This window comes from Heliangelus exortis, chromosome 7, assembly GCF_036169615.1.
Source record: "Heliangelus exortis chromosome 7, bHelExo1.hap1, whole genome shotgun sequence".
NCBI lineage: Eukaryota > Metazoa > Chordata > Aves > Apodiformes > Trochilidae > Heliangelus > Heliangelus exortis.
In genome coordinates, this window is record NC_092428.1 from 31666909 (window position 1) to 31686828 (window position 19920).

The window sequence follows — 19920 nt, forward strand, 5'->3', positions numbered from 1 at the left end:
ACAAGAGAGTTTCCCTTTGGCACAGGGAAAGCCACAAAAGTTTGGGCTTGGATTGCTCTTTTATTTAAAAAGATGCAAGCAAGGAAGGAGCAGCTGCAGCTGCATGAAAAGGGCTCTCCCACATTTTCAGAAAATAGACACTTCCAAACCTCAGACCAAGCTGTCTTTGGGGATAAATACTTAAAAAAAAAAAAAAAATAATAATAATAATTATAGTTTTATCTCTGAGAGCAAGGGATTCACACTTGATTGTCTCATGGCAGCACACATGTGAATCTCTCTGCAGATTAAGACAAAGAGTTTTTTTTTTTTTTTACACAGGTGGAACCCAACTTGGTAATTAAACTTCTCTGGGTGGTTGAGCTTTCCTGGCTGATATCCCCAACCTCCCCCAAAACAGCAACCTCTGGGTGTCTGCATGTGCCCAAGAAGAGAAAAGTGGGGCTTTTCTAGGGAAAATTGTGCTTACATTCCTAAAAAGAAATTTTAAAAAATTAAAAATGTAAAAAAAAACAAACAAACAAAAAGAAACCCCACAATGGCTTTTAGTTGCTTTTTCTTTGCCATGTGGTGCCTCCTGAGTGCCACCAAACCAGTGGGTGACAGCATCACAGCAACCCTGTGCACCTCAGCCCTAAAGCACCCAAAGAGATGAACAAACATTTGGATGTCATTTCCCCTACACCAGAGCTCCTCTGCCTTTTTCCTTGGGTGGGCAGCTTTCCAAAAAAAGTAAGATAAAAAATAGAAAAAGAAGAAAAAAAAAAAAAAGCTGCTTTTTTTACACTCATCTCTCCTCGAATGCAATTGCTTTCTGGATCCTGTGCTGCTACTTCCCACACAGATTTTTTTTTTTTCCATTGTCCTTGGCAATTTTAGGAGTCAAATGCCAAGGGGTGGAAGATATTTTGCTATTGCCACAGCATCTGGCTTCCTGGCTGCTTGCTCTGCTGGTTGTGCTGCTGAGGGTGGAGTTACCTCCACTCCTCTCCTCTGTTGGAATTCCTGAAGTTAATTACTCCCCATATGCTCTTTTCCTCTCTCACCTTTCAGCTGCTTTGAACATTTCTCCAAGAATTAATGCTGCCCTGCATCATTTCCATGAGTTCAAGATGTAAAACATCCCCTCAAATGGCTTTTCTCATTATTTTGGGAAGCTGTCTGGTAAATTCTACAAGTTCATCCCTGGTCACATTTATGAGATAGCTGAGTGTTTCCCCTTGGTTTTATGACACTAATTATTTGCTCTAAAAGCAACCATATTTTCTGTGTCATAATTTCAGACTGGTGATTGTCTCCTTTGCCACCCCAAAATCTCTTTTTCTCTCAAACACTTGGAGTGTTTTCTAATAGGAAATGAGTTAATTTGATTTGTTTGAGTTTCCAGGGGACACAACAGACTGGTCCTTGGGGAGAGATAAAGACAGAGTTGTCCACAAAACTCTGGAACATAGGTAGAAGAAAAGCATAAAGTTCTTGAAAAAAATAAAACCCTGTCTGGGTTCACTGGAACAATAAAGGATAGGTAAGATCAGACTCAGACTTTTGGGGGTTTTAAGGTTTAAAAAATTTTTGCATAAAACCTGTCTCCCAGCTGCTATAAATAAAAATATCTTTCTTGTGTCAACTGTGACAGCTCAACCAGCTGAGAATCCAGCCCCTTGCTGTCACATCTGTTTGAGAAATGTGTGGGGACAAGGGGAAAAAAAAGGGAAAAAGGGAAAAAAAGAGAAAAGGGGAAAAAAAGAGAAAAGGGGAAAAAAAGAGAAAAGGGGGAAAAAAGAGAAAAGGGGGAAAAAAGAGAAAAGGGGGAAAAAAGAGAAAAGGGGGAAAAAAGAGAAAAGGGGGAAAAAAGAGAAAAGGGGGAAAAAAGAGAAAAGGGGAAAAAAAGAGAAAAAGGGGGAAAAAAGAGAAAAAGGGGAAAAAAGAGAAAAGGGGAAAAAAGAGAAAAGGGGAAAAAAGAGAAAAGGGGAAAAAAGTCTTTCAATAATATAAAATTTCCCCTACCTGACAAGCATCTCACAGGTTTTACCCCAAAGGAGAGATGTGATGCTGCTGCAGAGTGCACCCAGGAAAAGTCAAATCCCTCTCACTCCTGATGGAAATGGACATTTCTATCCCTCTGTTCCCAGCAGCTCAGGGGGGGCTGTGCTCATGAGGCCAGCAGGAAGGGGTCCAGCATAGTGCTGAGAAGTCAAAATGTGCAATAAAAGAGGGGAGGAAATTTTTGGGAAATACCCCTGGAAATATTTCCATGACCACCACTAAGGGCACTTCCCAGGAGGTGCATTGCTGGTCCTGCCTGCAGGGCAGGAAGATGGAGATTTCTGGAATGAGTGAGGAATTCCTTCTCACAGGGTGTGCAGGTGGAAGGGAGCAGGGAACACACCCAGCAGGCACTGCCCAATCCAGAGAATTACAGAATTGTTTGGATCATCAAATCCAACCCTTAACCCAGCAGTGCCAAGGCCACCACTGCCCCATGGCCCTCAGCATCTCCACAGCTTTGAGATCCCTCCAGGGATGGGGACTCCACCATTGCCCTGGGCCTGACAACCCTTTTGGTGAGGAAATTGTTCCTAATATCCAACCCAAACCTCCCCTGGCACAACTTGAATCCATTTCTTCTTTTTCTGTTGCTTTTTACTAGGGAAAAGAGACCAACACCCACCTGGCCACAGCCTCCTTTCACCTCCAGCTTTGCTCAGCATCACTTGACCTCAGTCTTGGTAGGAGTAGAGCATGGAATTGTGTTTTCCACAAGAAAGGAAGGGACACCCATGTTCAGACAGCTTCAGAAGGGGAAGGAGACTCAAAAAAATCCCCCCCAGTCCTGAGCTGAGTTGCTGAATCCCACCTGCAGCTGTAGGGTTGGTGCATCCAATGGCAGCAGCTGGGACCCTGATTCATCCAGGAACTTTTGCAGGATACACCTGACAAAGCACACAAAGCTGGGCCAGGAAAGGCAGCTACAGCCTCAGAACAGGCAGAAAATAGGCTCTGGCTGCTCAGATTCCTCCCCAGGGATCTCCCCAGTGCCACACAAACATTGCTGATGGAGGGGGCACTTCTGGTGCCACCTTTAGGGTAGCCATGGGGTGCTGGGATGTGTCTGGTTCTCCCTTCTGAGTCTGCAGGACCTGAAAAAAAAAAATCCCTGAGCAGCTGTTGGACATCAGAGTCCTCTGAACAGGGCTAAGGCAGAGCATGGGTGACCTGAGAGCCTGAATTAATAAAGAACTCAGTAATTTGGTAATTGTACCTTAAGCCATGAATCAGCAGATTTACAAACCTGCACAGCTGGTCAGCATTGCAATCTGTTCTGCTCTGTTGCTTCAACAAGAGGGAAGCTGATTTTATCCATTTATTTCTTTATTTGGGTTCTGTTACAGGCTGCAATCCCTTAGAAAATTTGAGGTTCCTGGTACAAGGTCAGTGTTACTTCAGCTACGCAGGAGAAGATTCCACAGTCTCAGAGGACCATCTGGTAAAAAATTGGGGTTTTTTTAAAGACAAAAAAAGCTGCCAGCTCCATGCCCCCTGAAACCATTGGGGTTTGGCCTTCTGTGGGGACCTTCTGTGTCACCAGTCACATAGCAGGGTGAGAAATGCCTCCAGATCCTGTTCAGTGAGAATTAAATTTATAAAAACCAACAGAGAAATCATTTGCCTTGCTGCCAGCTGGGGGATTACACATCTGATGGGTGATTTTGGTGACCTGGGGGCATTAGAAGTGATCTCTTTCTCAGCACTATAGATTGAGAAGTATTGATGAGGGAGCTGAGATATTCCTCTGCCTCTGCCCATTTGCTGCTACATTCATCTTCCCTTCATCTATTTAATTCAATTTTCTTGGGCATTTATTCTGGGAACACCTAGGAAGTGAGCTGAACCTCCAGCATCTCAGCCAGCACCCAAAGAGGATCCCAAAGCCCCAGGAATCTGAAGGATGGGGTAGGAAACGTGGTGCTTGGTGAGGGGAGAGGCAAGGACAATATTCATCCTAAAGGGATGAGATGGTACCTTCCTTCCCCCTCCTGGTACTGACATCAAGGAGTTTGTACTGAATTTACAAATTTCTCCAGCCTAATAGAGAGGTAACTAAATCTGACATAAAATACATCCCTGCTTTGCATTTTTTTATGTGGAAGGCAAGGAACTTTTTCTTATTTAATGGGGAACTTTCTCTGGCCTTAAAAGACCTTTACAGATTTTTTTTTTTTTTATCCTATAGAGGACTCTCAGGGAGAACCACAGAATTCCCAGCAGCAAGTGCTTTCACTGCCCAGATTCCTGTGAACATACTTCTAAAACATTATATCCTCTGTAGCTTATAAAAAAATAAATAAATTTGGATAAACAGCATTTACCTTTGTGTCCTAGCTATGAATAGATGTACAGACAGGCAACGTTAAAAGCAGTTTCACAGCTGTTCCAGCATAACAATTTCTTTGTAAATAAAGTGAACATTATGTCAAAACAGCTGTTAAAGTCATTTTATTGAGCGACTGAGCACAAATATCATGGAACTTACCCTTTAATTATTCTGCAATTTTATAAATTTCACTAATAAATACCACGAGGCACTGGGAAATATACAGGCTCCTACAAATTGCTGTGTGATTACACTCAGCAGAGAATTGCAAGGCATGTGCTATTTTAGCCTGGAAAAGGTGTAATGAAATTCTGCTTCTGATGGGGGACAAATCTCTGAGAATTAATTTAACACTGATTTTCATTTCAAGACTGAGAGTTGCAGGAGCCACAAAGCAAGAGTTGTTATTGCCAACGGTTTGGGTTAAAAAAAAAAAATTAAAAAATTAATAAATAAATTTTTAAAAATTGAAGAATATGTTGAGAAGCTGCATGACACTGAGCTCCTGGAGCTGTGGAGCCTCACATCACACATTTTGGAGCACAAAGCCCTCATCTTCTCCTATCTGATGGGCCAACAGCTTTCTAATCCAAATATTTTCATAGCTCTTTTCATTTGGGATTTCAAAACTTACGTGTCACTGAGCAAAAACTGTAAGGTCACTGGAAGCAAAGAGCAAACTGGGATTTTTTTTTCAGCCCCTATTTTTTCTTGACTGCTCATATTTGGCTGCCCTTGTTGCCTGTGAACAGAATTTCTGATCCCAACCAGTCCTGAGCAGAGTGACAGTGACTTTCTGAGAGATCAAACAATAATTGATAGATCAAGGCTGGGAATAATCCCTTTTTTTTTTTTTTTTTGTAATCTAGAAAGACTAACCTGAAAATAATTGGGAAAAATGTTATTTATTGCTTCCCCAGAGGAGGCAACCAGGGAACCTGAAAGTGAAGTGTAGTGTTGAATGAATTGTTTCAATTTTAGCTGAAAATGCACAGGAAAAAACCCACAACCCGTTGTAGGCAGCAGGAGGGGGGGGCTGCCCATTTTTTAAACTCTCCTTATGATTTGCAGCAAACACATTTGCATAATTTCTGCAGCCAATATCCCACCTGGGACTCATTATCCACCCTGTTAGACAGCCCAGAAACCCCCCCCAGAGCCAAACCTCTGAGCCAGGAGATTCACAACCCAGTGCTCAATTTCAGCAAATAACACTTGAGAGGGCAGAAGTGTTCATTCTTTTTTAACTCTTTTTTTTTTTTTTTTTTTTTTTTTTTTTTTTTTTTTTTTTTTTTCCCCTCCCCCATTTATTGAAAAGGGCTCTTATCCAAACCCTCAGTGGCCCTTTCAGCAGCCAGAACAAGGAACCCCTGTGCCCAGGGTTAGGGCTGGGGGGTGCACATCACAAACCAAACCTCCTTACTTTGGAGCAGACTTCTTGCCTGACTTGAAGCAGAGATCAGCTCCTTTGTAACCTGTTTGTAAAGGTGGAGTAGCACTCCTCATCCTCTTAGGGACAGGCTGAGGGCATTAAGAGTTGTAAAGTGCTGTGTAAAGAATGTCCTATAAGCATCTGAGAGAAAATTCATATTTATAGGTTTTATCACCAGCAATAAAAGCCAAGCTCCTGGGACTGGCTGGGCTCATCAGTTGGGTTTCCTAACCCAAAAAGTAGTGTTTATGGTTTCCAGTACTACAACTCAGCACTTGCAAGGCTGAAATGTGTTCCCCTGCCCAACTTTGCTACTCCTGACAGCATCAGTGCTTCTGAAGGGGTTTTCCTGCCTCACTGCTGGGCCCCCAGTGGAACTTCACTGCCTGCAACCCAACCCAGGGCTGATGCTCAAATCCAGTTCTGCACCACGAGCTGCACCAGCAGGACTGAAATGCTGCCTATAAATCTTGTGGAGTTCCAGTAATGTGCAACAATCCAACTGCTTGTTGGGGGCAGCAGCAGAAAAAGAAGGAACTGGGTTTTTTTTTATCAGATGAACCCCAAATCCTTTAGGCTGAGGTTGTCCTCTTCATCCACAGAGGGCAAAACCTCTCTGCAGGAGGAGAGCAATCCAAAAAGTGATGGGAGGGGAATCCAGGGGATAAAACCAGGAGGTCAGGTTATTATTATTTCCCCCCACTATCCTTTAGTTGAGTAAAACACAGCCCTGTGAGCTGGTGCTGCCTGCTGACCCATCCCTGAGCCCAGCACCACCTCAGGTCCCACCTCAGAGCTTTCCCAACCCCCCTGGGATGCTCCTTCAAGTTGGGGTGAACTATGCAGGGACTAGAGATGGAGGTTTGGTCTTTTTCCCATTTCTTCCTCTTATGTGGCAGGAGGAAGAAAATTGCTTCACTTGAGATATTTTTTTCACATATCTTGATTTTTTTTGGTTTTTAACTCAGATTCAGTCACATTTACCCAACTGCCACAAACAGCCAGCAAAACCCTTTCTGCATTTTATTCCTCCTGTGCTCAAACAGATTTTTTTCCTCAGGTTGTTTTCAGGAAAACCCTCCAGATTCTCACATGGCAAACTCAGCATGGATTTGAGACTCTTCAGGAGTCTGGCTCCTGGATTCAAGCAGAAACTGGATATGGAAGTGGGGATGTGACCCCCATGGTGAATCTACACAACTTGGGCACTGCCCTGGGAGGGGATGGTGGAGGATTTTACAAGTGCTGCTGTGTTTTGTGCTCAGGTGGGAGGAGAGAGGGAGTGCAGGGGAAATGAGGCTGCACCAGGGAAGGGATTTTTCCTTGCAGTGGCCAAGATAAACACAGAGGAATTAAAAGAAACTCCGTGGAAGGCAAGAGTGGGTACTCTGTGTGTCCAGCACACAAGTGGCATTTTCAAAGATGATTTTTAAGCATGGAAAATATGACTGGTGGGTTAATGCCAGGGTCACAGAAGGTGGTACTGGTCCTCTGGGTATGGCCCATACACTAACAGTGCCTACATGCATCACTGGTTCTGCTATTTTGAGCCAGGCTTTCTTGCCCTTTTCCAACTCCCCAATCCCTCTCCTGCCTCTCAGACAGTCCCTAAGACCCACTAATTTTATCCAAAACAGCTTTTTAGGCAATTTCCACCAGCTGAGGATCACAGAGGGTGCAAAAAGCAGCAGCAGCATCTTTCTGCTGGGGGTGTAAGGCACAGCCCTGCCCAAATATCCAAGATTCCCAGTGAGATGTCCCATTGGGAAGCTACAAGCTGATTACACCCAAACTCCTACAGCTTGTCCAAAAATTTATTCTGAAGTCAGATTACTAAAAAGGCAACACAGAGGGGAAACACAGAGCAGGAGGTGCCTGGGTGGGTGCAACATGGGCGTGCAGTAAGAACAAATAATTGTACACAGCAAAACTGCTGGGTGCCCATTCAGAGCAGGGCAGCAGAAGAGAATCTCAAGACCAAACTTATTATTTCCAGAGCCAACCCAACTCCTCCACACATGGTTTGGTTAGGACCTGCCTGGTGAGAGGAGCATGGAAAAGTACTGCCAGCAACATCAGCTGGCTGCCTGTTTGAGTTTGCAAATGTATTCATTTGTTGGTTGGAGTGTAAGGAGCTCTGGAATGAGGTATTTATAGCTAAGGAGATGTGGAATAAGATCCAGAGATGCTAAACATGACCCAGGGCTGTTTGGGTAGGAAGGGAGTGTGACCACAGGAAGGCCAAGGAGCAAATGAGGTGTAAGTGACAGCCCTGGAGAGCTTCATGCTCCATCACCACCAGCCCAGGGTTCAAAAGAGTTAAAATTAACAGGGTGCCTGAAGGTCTTCCTATGTACAGCAGGAATCTGCCCCCATGGGGATCAACTCTTTGGTGTCTGAGGCAGGCAGGATGCTGAGCAGGGAGGCTGCCACGGGGAGAACCAGCCCTGAAAGTGAAAGTGGCCACAGCATCATCCCCCCCATCACCCATCACTGTTTCCCATCACCCAGTGTCAGTGTGAAGCTCAGAGCCAGCAGTGGTGTTGATTTGGTGGGGGTCCTGAGTGGGTGCCCCTGTGTCCCACCTGGCAGAAGGGCAGCTCAGCTCTGTCACGTTTCAGAGCACACAGGGTGGTCACCCCACAGGGCTGTACCCCACAAATGGTCACTACCAATGATTCTGGAAGAAAACCACCCCCTTGATGCCCCTCTGCAGCCCCCCAGCTCCTGTCCACATCCATAGCCTGAGAGCAGGAGAAGCTCTGGGGACTCAGACCAGGAGAGGAACCACAACCATGAAATGCTAAGCTGGGGGTTGTCAGGCTGCTGGGCAAGCTGCCTTCCTTTCTTTAAGCCTTATTAAGCTTCTGAATCCAAGGGGGAACTTAATTAAAATGAGTAAAGGTAATAAAGGCTTAGGAAGGGGGGAACTAGAGCAGCAAGCCCCAGAGATGGAGACAAGAAATAAAAAGAGAGCCAGGAAGGAGTGAATCACAGGATTCACACACTTGGTTTTCAGACTCCTTTCAGCTGGCTTTGTTTTTAAAAAAGGACATTGGGTTGGATGATGGATCAGAAGGACTTTTTCCTGAAATTTTTGGCTTTGCACACTACTGAGTCTGAGCTTCTCAATAGGTCCATGAGAGTGAGGTGGAGGTCCAAGGATGATGGTTTGGCAAAGTTATCTCCATCCTCCTGCCAGCTGTTGGGGTCACCAGGAACACAGGAGGAAAAGGATTAAATGCTCCTGGCTGTGACTGGATGGTTTTCAGTCTGCAGATTGTGTCCCCCCACATCTGGTGCCATTTCTTTGCTGGTGGGATCCCCATCTCTGCATCACAGGGGTGGCTGAAGGGACAGACACCTGCAGGGGGAAGATTCAGCCCTGAAACCTTCCTGAAATTTCCATTTTTACTCCCTGCCTTTTACTCCTGTGGCCCTGCAGCTGCACAATGGGAAAGAACCACCAAGCTTCTGCTCCAGAGGGTGTTCCAGTCTTCAGTGCTCAGCTCCCTTCAGAGATGCTTTGCCTTGCTCCTCTGACTCCTTTGCACAGCAGAAAGAGGCAGCTCTGTGGTGCAGGGCTGGTGGGGATCCCCCCCCCCCCCCACATCTGCTCTGGTTTCCTCTTGGATTTTCCCAGGCCAAGCAATCCATACACAATTCCATACACAATCTGAAACCTGCAGCTAGCTTGAGTTATACATGACTCTTAAAATCCTTGGGTATTACCTGAAAGCACCTTAAAATTAATTTTTAGGAGGGGATTTCATTTCATATGGTAGGAAAAAAAAAATGTTGAAAATAAATAATTTTTCTCCCTTTTTAAATTTTTCTTCAGAAAGCAAAACAAGATCATTCAAAAGTCCCTGAATGGAATAAATTTAGTTTGGGTTTAACAGACTGCTAACACCTAAAGGGGAGGGAGAGGTTACTCTGGGAGAGATGCTCCAGAAGCCAGCTTGTGAGGTTAGAAGAGGGAATGTTTTTACATTAATTAATGTTATACAAGAGGAAAAACCTGCTCCCTGATACCAAGGCTGCCTTCATGAGGTGTAGCTGAGGTTCTGCTGGACCATGGGCTCCCCAGGGCTCATGGCTTTGATGATGATGATAAATCCCACAGGGAATGGGTTGGAAATTGCTGCACACAAGCACTGACATTTGGGGTGCATCTGTGGGGATTTTGGACATGTTTTAGTAAAAGCAAAAGAGACCTAAGAAGATGTGCAGGCTGACTGATGGATTGGGAGTGAGGGTAAAAATCTATTTATCCACTGAAACCTCTCACCCATCACCAAGGGAAAAAAAATAAACCAGGGTGGTTTCCACTGGAGAGAAGCAGAGGGAGACAAAGAGACAGACATAGCAGGCAATAAAAACATCACCAGTTTTTAATGAGCATCTCAGCATCCATCACTCACCTCCAGCCCGTGGCAGAGGTTTTCCTTCAGCCAGGTTTGGATCCCTGCAAGCTTTGTTCCTCCTTGACTGACAAGATACCATCTGCTTCAATACAGTGCCTCTTGCTTGCTTTGGGATTTGTAAAGGAAACCCAACTAACTTGGAATTGCAATTAATTTATCACCAGACACACATTGTCTTCAGGATGCTTCACTCTGGTTTCCAGACAATTTGCTGCCTGTCTTTGGCAGGGGCAGGCTCGACATGAGCCCATGAATCTCTTCTTGTTTGCTTGCTAGGTCTGTAAATACCAACTGCTCCCAGGCACCTGGGGAGAAAGCAGCTGGCACAGCCCCTGGAGCTGTGTTGAGGCCAAACCTGCAAGCCTCAGGCACATCAACAACCTGTGCCATGGGGGGATTCTGGAATAATGGCAGGGAGGGGATGCTGGGATAGTCCAGCTCGTCTCCAGGGGAAGTCTGGAGCAAAACTTTTGGTCAAGGCAACTTCTTGCCCTCCCATCCCACCCCTGGGATTTACAGATGCCTCCAGCTCAGAAAAAAAAAAAAAAAAAAAAATCTGTTGGTTTTTATCAGTCTGCTTTAAAGGTCATATTTTTCCTGTACTTAAAAAACCACCCTGATTCAAAGCATTTAGTTGTGTGCTAGGTTACACTTTAGATAATGTAAATAACACTAAGGATATTGGGAGTCAATCTGATTTAAAAGAAAAAGGGGAGGGTATCAGGCAATGGGGTAGGAGTCAGTCTGATGCACTGCTCTTAATTCCCTCTGCTTGGCTCAGCAACACGAGGTCCAGCAGTTTGTTGCTTAATGAAATGTGATCAGGTGGCATCAAACACAAAGCTCCTGAGCTAATGAACAAGGCTGGAATAATCCCTCACCCTGGGCCTGCCACAAATTTGGAAGGAAAATTGCACCAGGTGGAATGGAAACCAGAGAGAAATGTGGTGCCCTCACCTGCTGGGGCTGGAGCTGGGAAATAAAGCACCAGGAATCTTCAGTGGGGGTTTTGGGATTTCCCAGCAGAACTGCATCATCCCTCCTGCCTCTGGGACAAAACCTGCCTTGAATTTATCTGGAAAAACAACTCCTGAGAAGCAGCCAGGTGTGGGAAACACACCCAACACTTCCCAGATGTCCTCAAGGATGTCTGAGGTGCCCTGAGGGTGAAATAGTAAATAAAGAGGTTGGTAAAAATGGGTGATGGAGTGGGCTAGCAGCCAGGGTGGCTTTTAGTTGGATGTGGGGCTGGAAATGATCAGTGAAATAAAATCCTAGAATCCAAGACTGGTTTGGATTGGAAGAGAACTTAAAGATGATCCAGTGCCACCCCTGCCATGCTCAGGGACACCTCCCACAGCCCAGGTTGCTCCAAGCCCCATCCAACCTGGGCTGAGACACTGCCAGGGATGGGGCAGCCACAGCTTCTCTGGGAAACCTGGCACAGGGGCTCAGCACCCTCACACCAAACAATTTCTTCCTAAGACCTCATCTAAATCTCCCCTCTTACAGTTCAAAACCCTTCCCCTCATCCCATCCCTCCAGGCCCTTGTCCCAAGTCCCTCCCCAGCTTTCTTGGAGCCCTTTCAGGCACCGGAAGGTGCTCTAAGGATTCCCTGGAGCCTTCTCTTCTCCAGGCTGAACACCCCCAACTCTCCCCCTGGCAGAGCTGCCCCCCAAAAACAGCACTTAGCAGGGGATGGGTTCCATCCATCAACCTATGGGGTATGGGCCCAGTACACTCCCACTGCACCACTCTGCTGCTGCTGGGGAGGGAGATGAGGAGGAGGGCGAGGACGATGAGGAGGATGCTGAGGATGAAGAAGATGAGCTGGAAGCCCTGCAGACCCAGACCAGTTCCCTCCCAACTCAAGGCAGTATGTGGGCTGATTGGTGCTATCCAAGCAAAGCTGCCAAAAATGAATATTATCTGAGGAGGTTTTCTAAGCCCAGCTTTTTATAAGTTTAAAAAAAAAATAAAGAAAAAAAAAAAAAAAAAAAAAAAGCAATGAAAAACAACTTCAGGCATTAAAATTGCAAGGGGTGTGTTTTGGCAGGTAGAAGGAGGTGAGTCATTGTTTCAGAGCTGCTTGCAATGTGCCTGGACTCAAATGAATGAACTTTGATTACAGTTCCTCTGCTGAGGCATTTAGGGGTATAATTACACCTCTTAGAGATTAAAGGTGATGGAGTTCTAATGAGAGAAATGTTCACTTCAGTGAGGCTTAAAGAATATAATGAATAAGGCACAGGAAGAGTGATGGGAAGGAAAAACATCCTGGGAAAGTCCAGTTGTCCTGGAGAAAGAATAAACACAAGTGAAGAGCAGAACATCAGCTCCAGGTTTTCAATCCTCTGTCCCAATCTTCCTGTCGCCAAAGGCAAAATCTGCAGCAAAATCTGCACCACGTTCATTTTTTTATCCACACTTTCTCGTGGAAAATCTTGGGGATCACACTGAATCTCCTTGGGAAGAATTCTGTGACTGGAGCTAACCTGAAAGCTCCCTGTTCCCACTCCTTTCACACATGACCTCAGTATTTAACCATGCCCATTACCTCAGCTCTGCTGCTGATGGGCTCTCTGAGGGATGCAGATTTTAAGACAGCTCCTGCCAACTGTGTCAGAGAGACCCAAAACACATTTTTTCTTCATTTGTTGTAGAAAAATGCTCCTGGCATCCGATCTAAACAAGGAGAAAAGCCTGCTTGAAGGTGAGCTGTGGGGAAAATCTTCTTTTGAAGGTTATGGGGGGCAGAGCAAGGGAGGGAGCACCAGAGATAGGAGCAGGAGCCCTGAGCTTGAAGACACAACACTGGGGGAAAGAATTTGACATCTGGATTATTTAGTCTTAAGTGAAGAGTGAGAGGGCATGTGCTAAACCTTGAAGAGGAAAATCAAGTGTGCTCCAAGGCCTGGGTGATAAGAGCAAGGAATTGAGGTGGAAGATGATGGCCCAGGCCTCCTGGGGCAGAAGAGAAGCAATGTTTGAGGCTTCTTGGATTTAGGGAGAGAGCACAAGCCTGGAAAGCTGGGCTGGAAGGAGCTCTGGGACCTCCTGCCACTGCCACCACTTTGATTCTGTAAAGCTTCCCCAGAACTTTTGGGGAACCCCAGCCAGCTCTGTTGCCTCCCACCCAGCTATTCCACATTGTTACATCCTCATTGGGTTGGGGTTTTTTTTGCTCTTTAGATAAATATTGATCTCCTTCCAGGTTTCTCTTAAAATATAGAAGCATGTTCTCCTACATTTTAGCTCTGCCAAGAGAAAAGGAGACCCTCAGGAGGCCAGGGAGGCACCACCATTCCTCTGAAGGTGCTGGGGATCTCCCCAGGTCTGGTTCCTCCTCCACCCAGCAATTTAATCTTCATTTTTGGATTGAGATCTCTCTTACTCTAGGCACAAAGAGATGCCAGCATGGTTTGATGGGCACAGCCAGAATGAGCCCAGGGAAGTTGGGCTGCCTGGGAAAGCAGTGTCCAGGCACCACCATGCTTGTCTGCCCTCTTTTTTTCTTTTTTTGGTTTTAATTTAGTCATGATTGGTTCAGCCTGTGGCCACCCACTTGCCTGCAGAAGAATAGTGTGGGCAGAGAACTCAATTAAATGAAAATGTTCCCACTTGATCCCATGGCATGTGAATTACAAACTGGTGACTTTCTACTTGGGAAAAAAGCCATCCCCATCCCTCTCTGAGCATCCCACCCTCACCCAGTGTCCTCCCCAGGAGGGCTCCAGGCCACAGTGAGCATCCATTTTGAGGACCATCAGAAACACCTGGAAATTTTCCTGGAAAAAACAAGCATCCAAAAAAGCTGAAAGCACCCATGGGCTCACAGGGAGCTCCGCATCCTAAGGACAAAACTTGTCCAGGTTGCCCAACCATGAGCTCTGGCTCAGCCCTGTGGACCTGAGTGGAGGTGTCAGAGCTCAGAAAGCCCCAGTGCATGATCCCAGTTCATCCCCATGGTGCCACAAAGAGCAGGGCCCTGCAAAATCATATTCTCCCATCAGCTCCTTCTCTAACAAGAAGAATCTCAGCTTGGAGAGGCCACCCTGCACCCACCTCGTGTCTTTAATGGTGCAGATACTGGCTGCTACAACTGGAGTGGCTGCCCAGGAATGCCTGCCCCAGTTGGCTGGAATCTTGGTATCATTTTTGTGCTTAACTTCAGAGCTGGGAGCTCCAAGCACAGCTTTTTGCTCTGCTGGATGCAGACAGCAGTCCCTTTCTCACACTGCCCTTAACCTTGATGAGAAGGAGCTGTTCCTGCAGGGGAGAGCAAGGAGTGGATCAGCAAGGCCAGAGCTCAGGGTTTGCATTCCAGCTGCCTGGCATCCCTTGCAGGCCAGACACCACAAAATGTCCTGCTTCCCTGGCTCTGGGCCATCTGCAACCACAGCCTCCCCCAAGGAGACAGCCAAGCTGCAGGGACACAGAGAGGTCTCATTCTTTTCATCCAACAGCATCATTTTCCCTATACCTTATTTCTTTTCCCCTTACATGATGAGTTTGTAGCCCATTGTGGGCATGGTTTACCTGGGGATTACTCATGTGAGGGCATTGCTTAAGTGGCAGAGAAGAATTCACCACCCTGAGCACCTCCAGAGATGCTCAGTTGGTGTCTCAAGAACCTGTGGTCAGCCAGAAGTGGTGGGAGAAGGAAAGCACAGAAGTTATCCTTGTCCCATAGAAGGGGAAAGTGCTGTGCTCAGCAGCAGGGCTGTGGGACCCATCCTGCATGGAGCTGGGTGCTGTTTCTCAGCAGTGACTGGGATTCTCCATCACCCCCTAAATAAAATATAAATTTAAGATAAATGAAGGTTTAACTGCTATGGAGCCTCTCAAGAGGAAGGGACTACTCAAATGCTTCACTGTCTCACTCCTTAGGCTAAAGTCAGTGGCCAAATCTCAGAATTCTGGGGGCTTTTTCTGAAAAAAAAAGAAAAAAAAAAGCAACAGAGCTGAGTACTCCTCCCATGGCTTCCTGACCACGTCAGCACCATAACCTTGAGGAAAGGAGGCTTCTCACAATCCTCTGCTCCAACAAGGCTTCACCCAACCCCCCCATAAGGACAGAAATCCATACACCAGGCCATTTGCTGCTGGCTGTTCAGTCCTGACCAAGGTCTCTGTGTTAAACTTGACACAGAGTATGGAATTTTTTATTTTTTTTCTGCCTGCATCTATACAGCTGCTCCTGCTCCCACCTGTGATGACAGAGCTGGCTGGCCCTTAGCCTTGTTATTCAAAAAGAGGAGCATTTGTCACCAGAGAAGGGAGAAGCTGCCACCTAAGTGGTGTCAGAGGGTGATGTTTGATTTCAGGTGCTCTGTGATGGCCTCAGGAGGCTTTTCCTCCTGCCTCCATCAGGGTGGAAAGGAAGGAAGGTCCTTTTTGGCGAAGCTGTGCTGTTCACAGATCATTCAAAAACTCTCCTAAACCACCAAGTAATTAATATTTAATGGTGGGGGCTTCTTACTGGGGGGGGGGAAAGATGAAAAACTACAAAACAATACTGGAATAGAGGTGCTCTTGCCACAACCAGGAGACCCAGTGGGGTGGGCAGCAGAATCCTGGGCTTCTTCTTCCTTGAAGACCTCAAGATGGCTTCTGAGTGTCAAGGAGACTCCTCCAGCAGGGTTGTAGGGCCAGCAAAAAGTTCATCCAAGGTCCAGGGCTTTGGTTTACATGTTGTGCAGAGGGTCAATACTCCTGAGGGGCTCTCTCTGCAGCCTAAATCCTAGCAGATTAATAGGATTTCATACAGGAATGAGTAGGAGGTTGCTTTTCAACCCTTATTTACTTGGACTAATGCCTGTAACAGCCCAGGGGATTTTCCAGACAGCAGAGTCTTTGCTCAGATTTCTCCAAACAAGCCTGAGCAGATGGACAGGGAGCATCAAGGAGGGAGAGACAACAAAACCCAACAGGATTCCTTATGGTCACCTGACAAAGCTGCAGGCTGGGGGTGAAAAGTTCTCACTCTCAAGCCCTTGGTGGAGATGCCAAGACCCCTTCCACATGGTGGGCAACCCAGCAGTTTTGTGAGCTTTCCAGCAGGGTAATAATAGGGATTTTTAACTGCTTAATAGTGAGGGCACCTGGTTTTAGTCTCTGCTTTTCCTGTCAAGGGCTGGGTGAACACTGAGCAAAATTCCTCATTTTCCAGCAGAAATACAGCAGCTCCACCTGGTTGAGCCTCTCACTCTGGAGTGAAGCACCACAGGGAAATTCAGGAAAAACAACTCCCAAGTTTAAGGAAATATTTAAAATTTTTAAGTCTCAAACCTCCACTTTCTGATTTGCTCTATTTTGCTGCTGTGAGAAGGAAAACAGCTTTTTCTTTCTCTCTCTTCTCAGCTGCCCCTGCATCCCTGTCAGTCACAGGCTGCCAGCTAAGAATTAGTGAGCATTTGTCCCACTGGAGATAGAGGAATTCTTTTCTGCAACCCCCTTTAAACAAGTTTAGCCACAAGAGTGCACAGAGAAGTTACACCCAGAGATAAGACCCAAGTTTGTGTCCCATCTTTGTACCAGGAAAGCCCAAAAGAAGCTTTCCCCAGGACTCACCAACTCCAAAACCTCTCCCTTCAGCAGCAAACTATTAGCTTAAATCTGAGCTTCTGGCTCCATCTGCTGACAGGAAGATGGAAAAGAGAAGAAGGGAACAAGCTACAGGGGGAAAAAAAAAAGAAAAAAAAAAGAAAAAAGAAAAAAAGCAAAAAGCAAAAAACCACAACTAAGGTCTGGTTTTCTACTTAACTGATCCACTAAAACTGCTGTTAAAGAAAAACAAAGCAGAGATTGCTTCATCATGGAAGCTTCTAGCAGGTCCCACCCAAGATGTGCAGCTCTTCAGCAGGTCATGACCAATAGGCATTTGGGTCCTATTTAATTGAGTAATCTATTTTGGTAGTTTTTAACTTTAGAAAATACTGTTTGGTGCCATAAATTCATGATTTTGCAGCTGAAAAGAAGCCCAGAGAAAGAACAATGTCATAAGCAAAAGCAAAGCTTATGACATGAGAGGAAAGGACAAATAAAGTAAAATAAATGAAAACCTGCATTACAAATAAAGTCAAATAAATGAAAACCTCAATTCCATGTTTTCCTCTCCCCCCACTATGTTGCTTTTACCTCTCAGTGATTCACACAGTGCCTTTAAATCTTGGTTTAAATGTATCCTGACACAAAGCAATATTTTTATGCCAGTATCCATACTCCGTGATTTCCTGCCAAAAAAAAAAAAAAAAAAAAATCACACACATTTCTCTTATCAAAGTGCAGGGGTGCCCAGCACAACTGGGCATTATTATTCCTGTACCCCAGGGATGCTGCCCTGGCTCCTGGGTGCTCAGATCACCTCCTGGTGCTTGCAGAGCACTGAAGGCAGAGTCATTATTCACTCAGAGGAGCCTTTCCCATATCTGATGCAAAAGAAACATCAGAGGCTTCTTCACAAAAGTGAAGGCAATGTGATGGAGACAGATGAAGGCTTTGCAGGAAAATGCTTAAAGTTCCATTTTGGATACACCCCCACATACTTTTAGAAGATTTTATTGCTGTGTTATAGCTCCTCTTAAAGAAACCTAAACCCCCTGGATAGGTAATAGAGATCTCTTTCAAGTACCATTTTAAAAATAAATTTCAATTACACCAGCCAAAAGCATCCCCAGAGAAATGCCATTTTCACACTCTCATCTCTCACACAATCTCTAATACAAAGTATGAAAAGCACTTGAGCAATGCTGGGAGGTACAGAAAGGGCATTCTCTGAGCTTGCTTTTCTCACTTCTTCACCTCCTAGACAGTTATGATGAAAAAAAAAAAAAACCAAGCAAAAAAACCAAGCAAAAAAACCAAAAAAACCAAGCAAAAAAACCAAGCAAAAAAACCAAAAAAACCAAGCAAAAAAACCAAAAAAACCAAGCAAAAAAACCAAAAAAACCAAGCAAAAAAACCAAAAAAACCAAGCAAAAAAACCAAGCAAAAAACCAAAACACCAAGCAAAAAAAACACCAAGTAAAAAAAACACCAAGTAAAAAAAAAAAACCCAAGCAAAAAAAAAAAAAGCAAAAAAAAAACCAAGCAAACAAAAAAAAAACAACCAAACAAAAAACCCACAAAACACCCCACCAAAAAAAAAAAAAACCACACCAAACCACACTTCATAATCTTTTATGGAACGTCTTGTGTATTTTCCTTGCACACTGCAAAGTATAGATTACACTGATTTGTAAATTATTTTCAGTTTGGCCTCCTTCTAATTAAAGCTCTCTCAGGACCAGCAGTTGGCAGAGCTAAATACACTTGAGCAATACATGGGACAAGTACAAACCCCAAAGCACTGAATTTCTGGCACTGAGTGGGTCAGGGCACTTGAGTCATCTACATTTTTTTTTTTTTTTTTTTTTTTTTTAATAAAAGCCCTGAGGAAAACTTATAAGGCTAATTAAAATCCCAGACACCAAAATCAGAGGCTTATTTAGAAGCACATGAGTCACACAAGCAGAAACATTTGGGTTTGTGAGGTTTAAGCCTTTGGCCATTCCTGCTGCCCCCCTGACAACTTCTGAGATGTTTTTTTATTGTTGGTGAAGTGGAGGTTACCTGGTGACAGGCTCAGCCTCTGTTCCTCTCTTTGCTCCTGAATTCTGGACTTTTTCTGCCATTAAACCAAGCATTCAATAAACTCCTCACAGCTGAGGTTTCTGAGCTGTTTTGGCAGGGACTGTGCACCTGCCTTCCTCACACAGGTAGCTGGGGCTATGGGAATAAATGCAGGGGCAGAGAACTTTCAGGTTAAAACAGAAAACTCCTCAATTACATCATTAAATAAAGGCAATTTAGGATGATAGTTTTTGACTTATCTTCAGGAAGGACATACCTTGTTTTTCAGAAGCTTGCAAAGAAACTGGATTCATGAAGCAACCATAAGATGAATAAAAAGCCCAGAAATCAGTCTGCAATTCTCTGCTGCAGAAAACAGAAAGAAAAAAAACCCTCTCAAGCTCTGAGAAGTCTTGGCCCAGCAAAACTGCAACCATAAAGTGGGCTGGACAACATTATTGCTCAAATTGATCACCAGAAACCAAAGAATTATTCTCAGTAATAGAGGATGGAAGTCAACATTTGACCTGCATGTAATTCTTGCCTATTACACAAACAAAAAGTGGGCCCAAACAGCCTCACAGCTGTTCTTCAAAATGATTTGCACAGAAAAGAGTCCAGGAAAACAGACTAAGAGTAAAAATATCACACTTGCTGCAGCAAAATCTAAACTACAGCACAGCATCCAAACCATGTGAAGGAGTCCAGCTCTGCTCAGCACCAGTGAGGGCACAGCTGGAGCAGTGAATCCCAGGAGAACATTTCCTCTTGGGAAAAAAAAAAAAAAAAAAAAAAAGAATTTTACCTAGAGAAGGAGCAATGCCTGAAACAGAAATAATAACAAACTTTAGGTATGCAAAAGGCTGCTGCATAGAAGGAAAATAACCTGTTCTCCATGGCCTGGCAGACACTAAATGGGCAGAAAGAGAGCCAGGAGGAGAATACAGTAGCAGATTTGCTGACAGTAAGGACTGAGAAGCACTAAAACAAGCCTGGAGTCTTCTGTCCTCCAGCCCTTTGAGGCAACTAAGCAATGACAACAGAAACATGGGGAGAGGAACAGGTCTAATAA

At 45.0% G+C, this 19920-nt stretch overlaps 1 long non-coding RNA gene across 2 annotated transcripts; it reads right to left on the minus strand.

Moving 5' to 3' along the window:
• Positions 1-10182: 10182 nt before the first annotated feature.
• LOC139798662 (uncharacterized) lies at positions 10183-19208 on the minus strand. Of its 2 annotated transcripts, XR_011726895.1 has the most exons (4): positions 19126-19208; positions 18849-19004; positions 16809-16910; positions 10183-11394 (listed from the first exon to the last, which is right to left on the minus strand). It is a non-coding gene; the product is annotated as an uncharacterized lncRNA (long non-coding RNA). The 2 variants fall into 2 exon arrangements; XR_011726894.1 differs by having other exon boundaries at positions 18849-19202.
• Between the last annotated feature and the right edge of the window lie 712 nt (positions 19209-19920).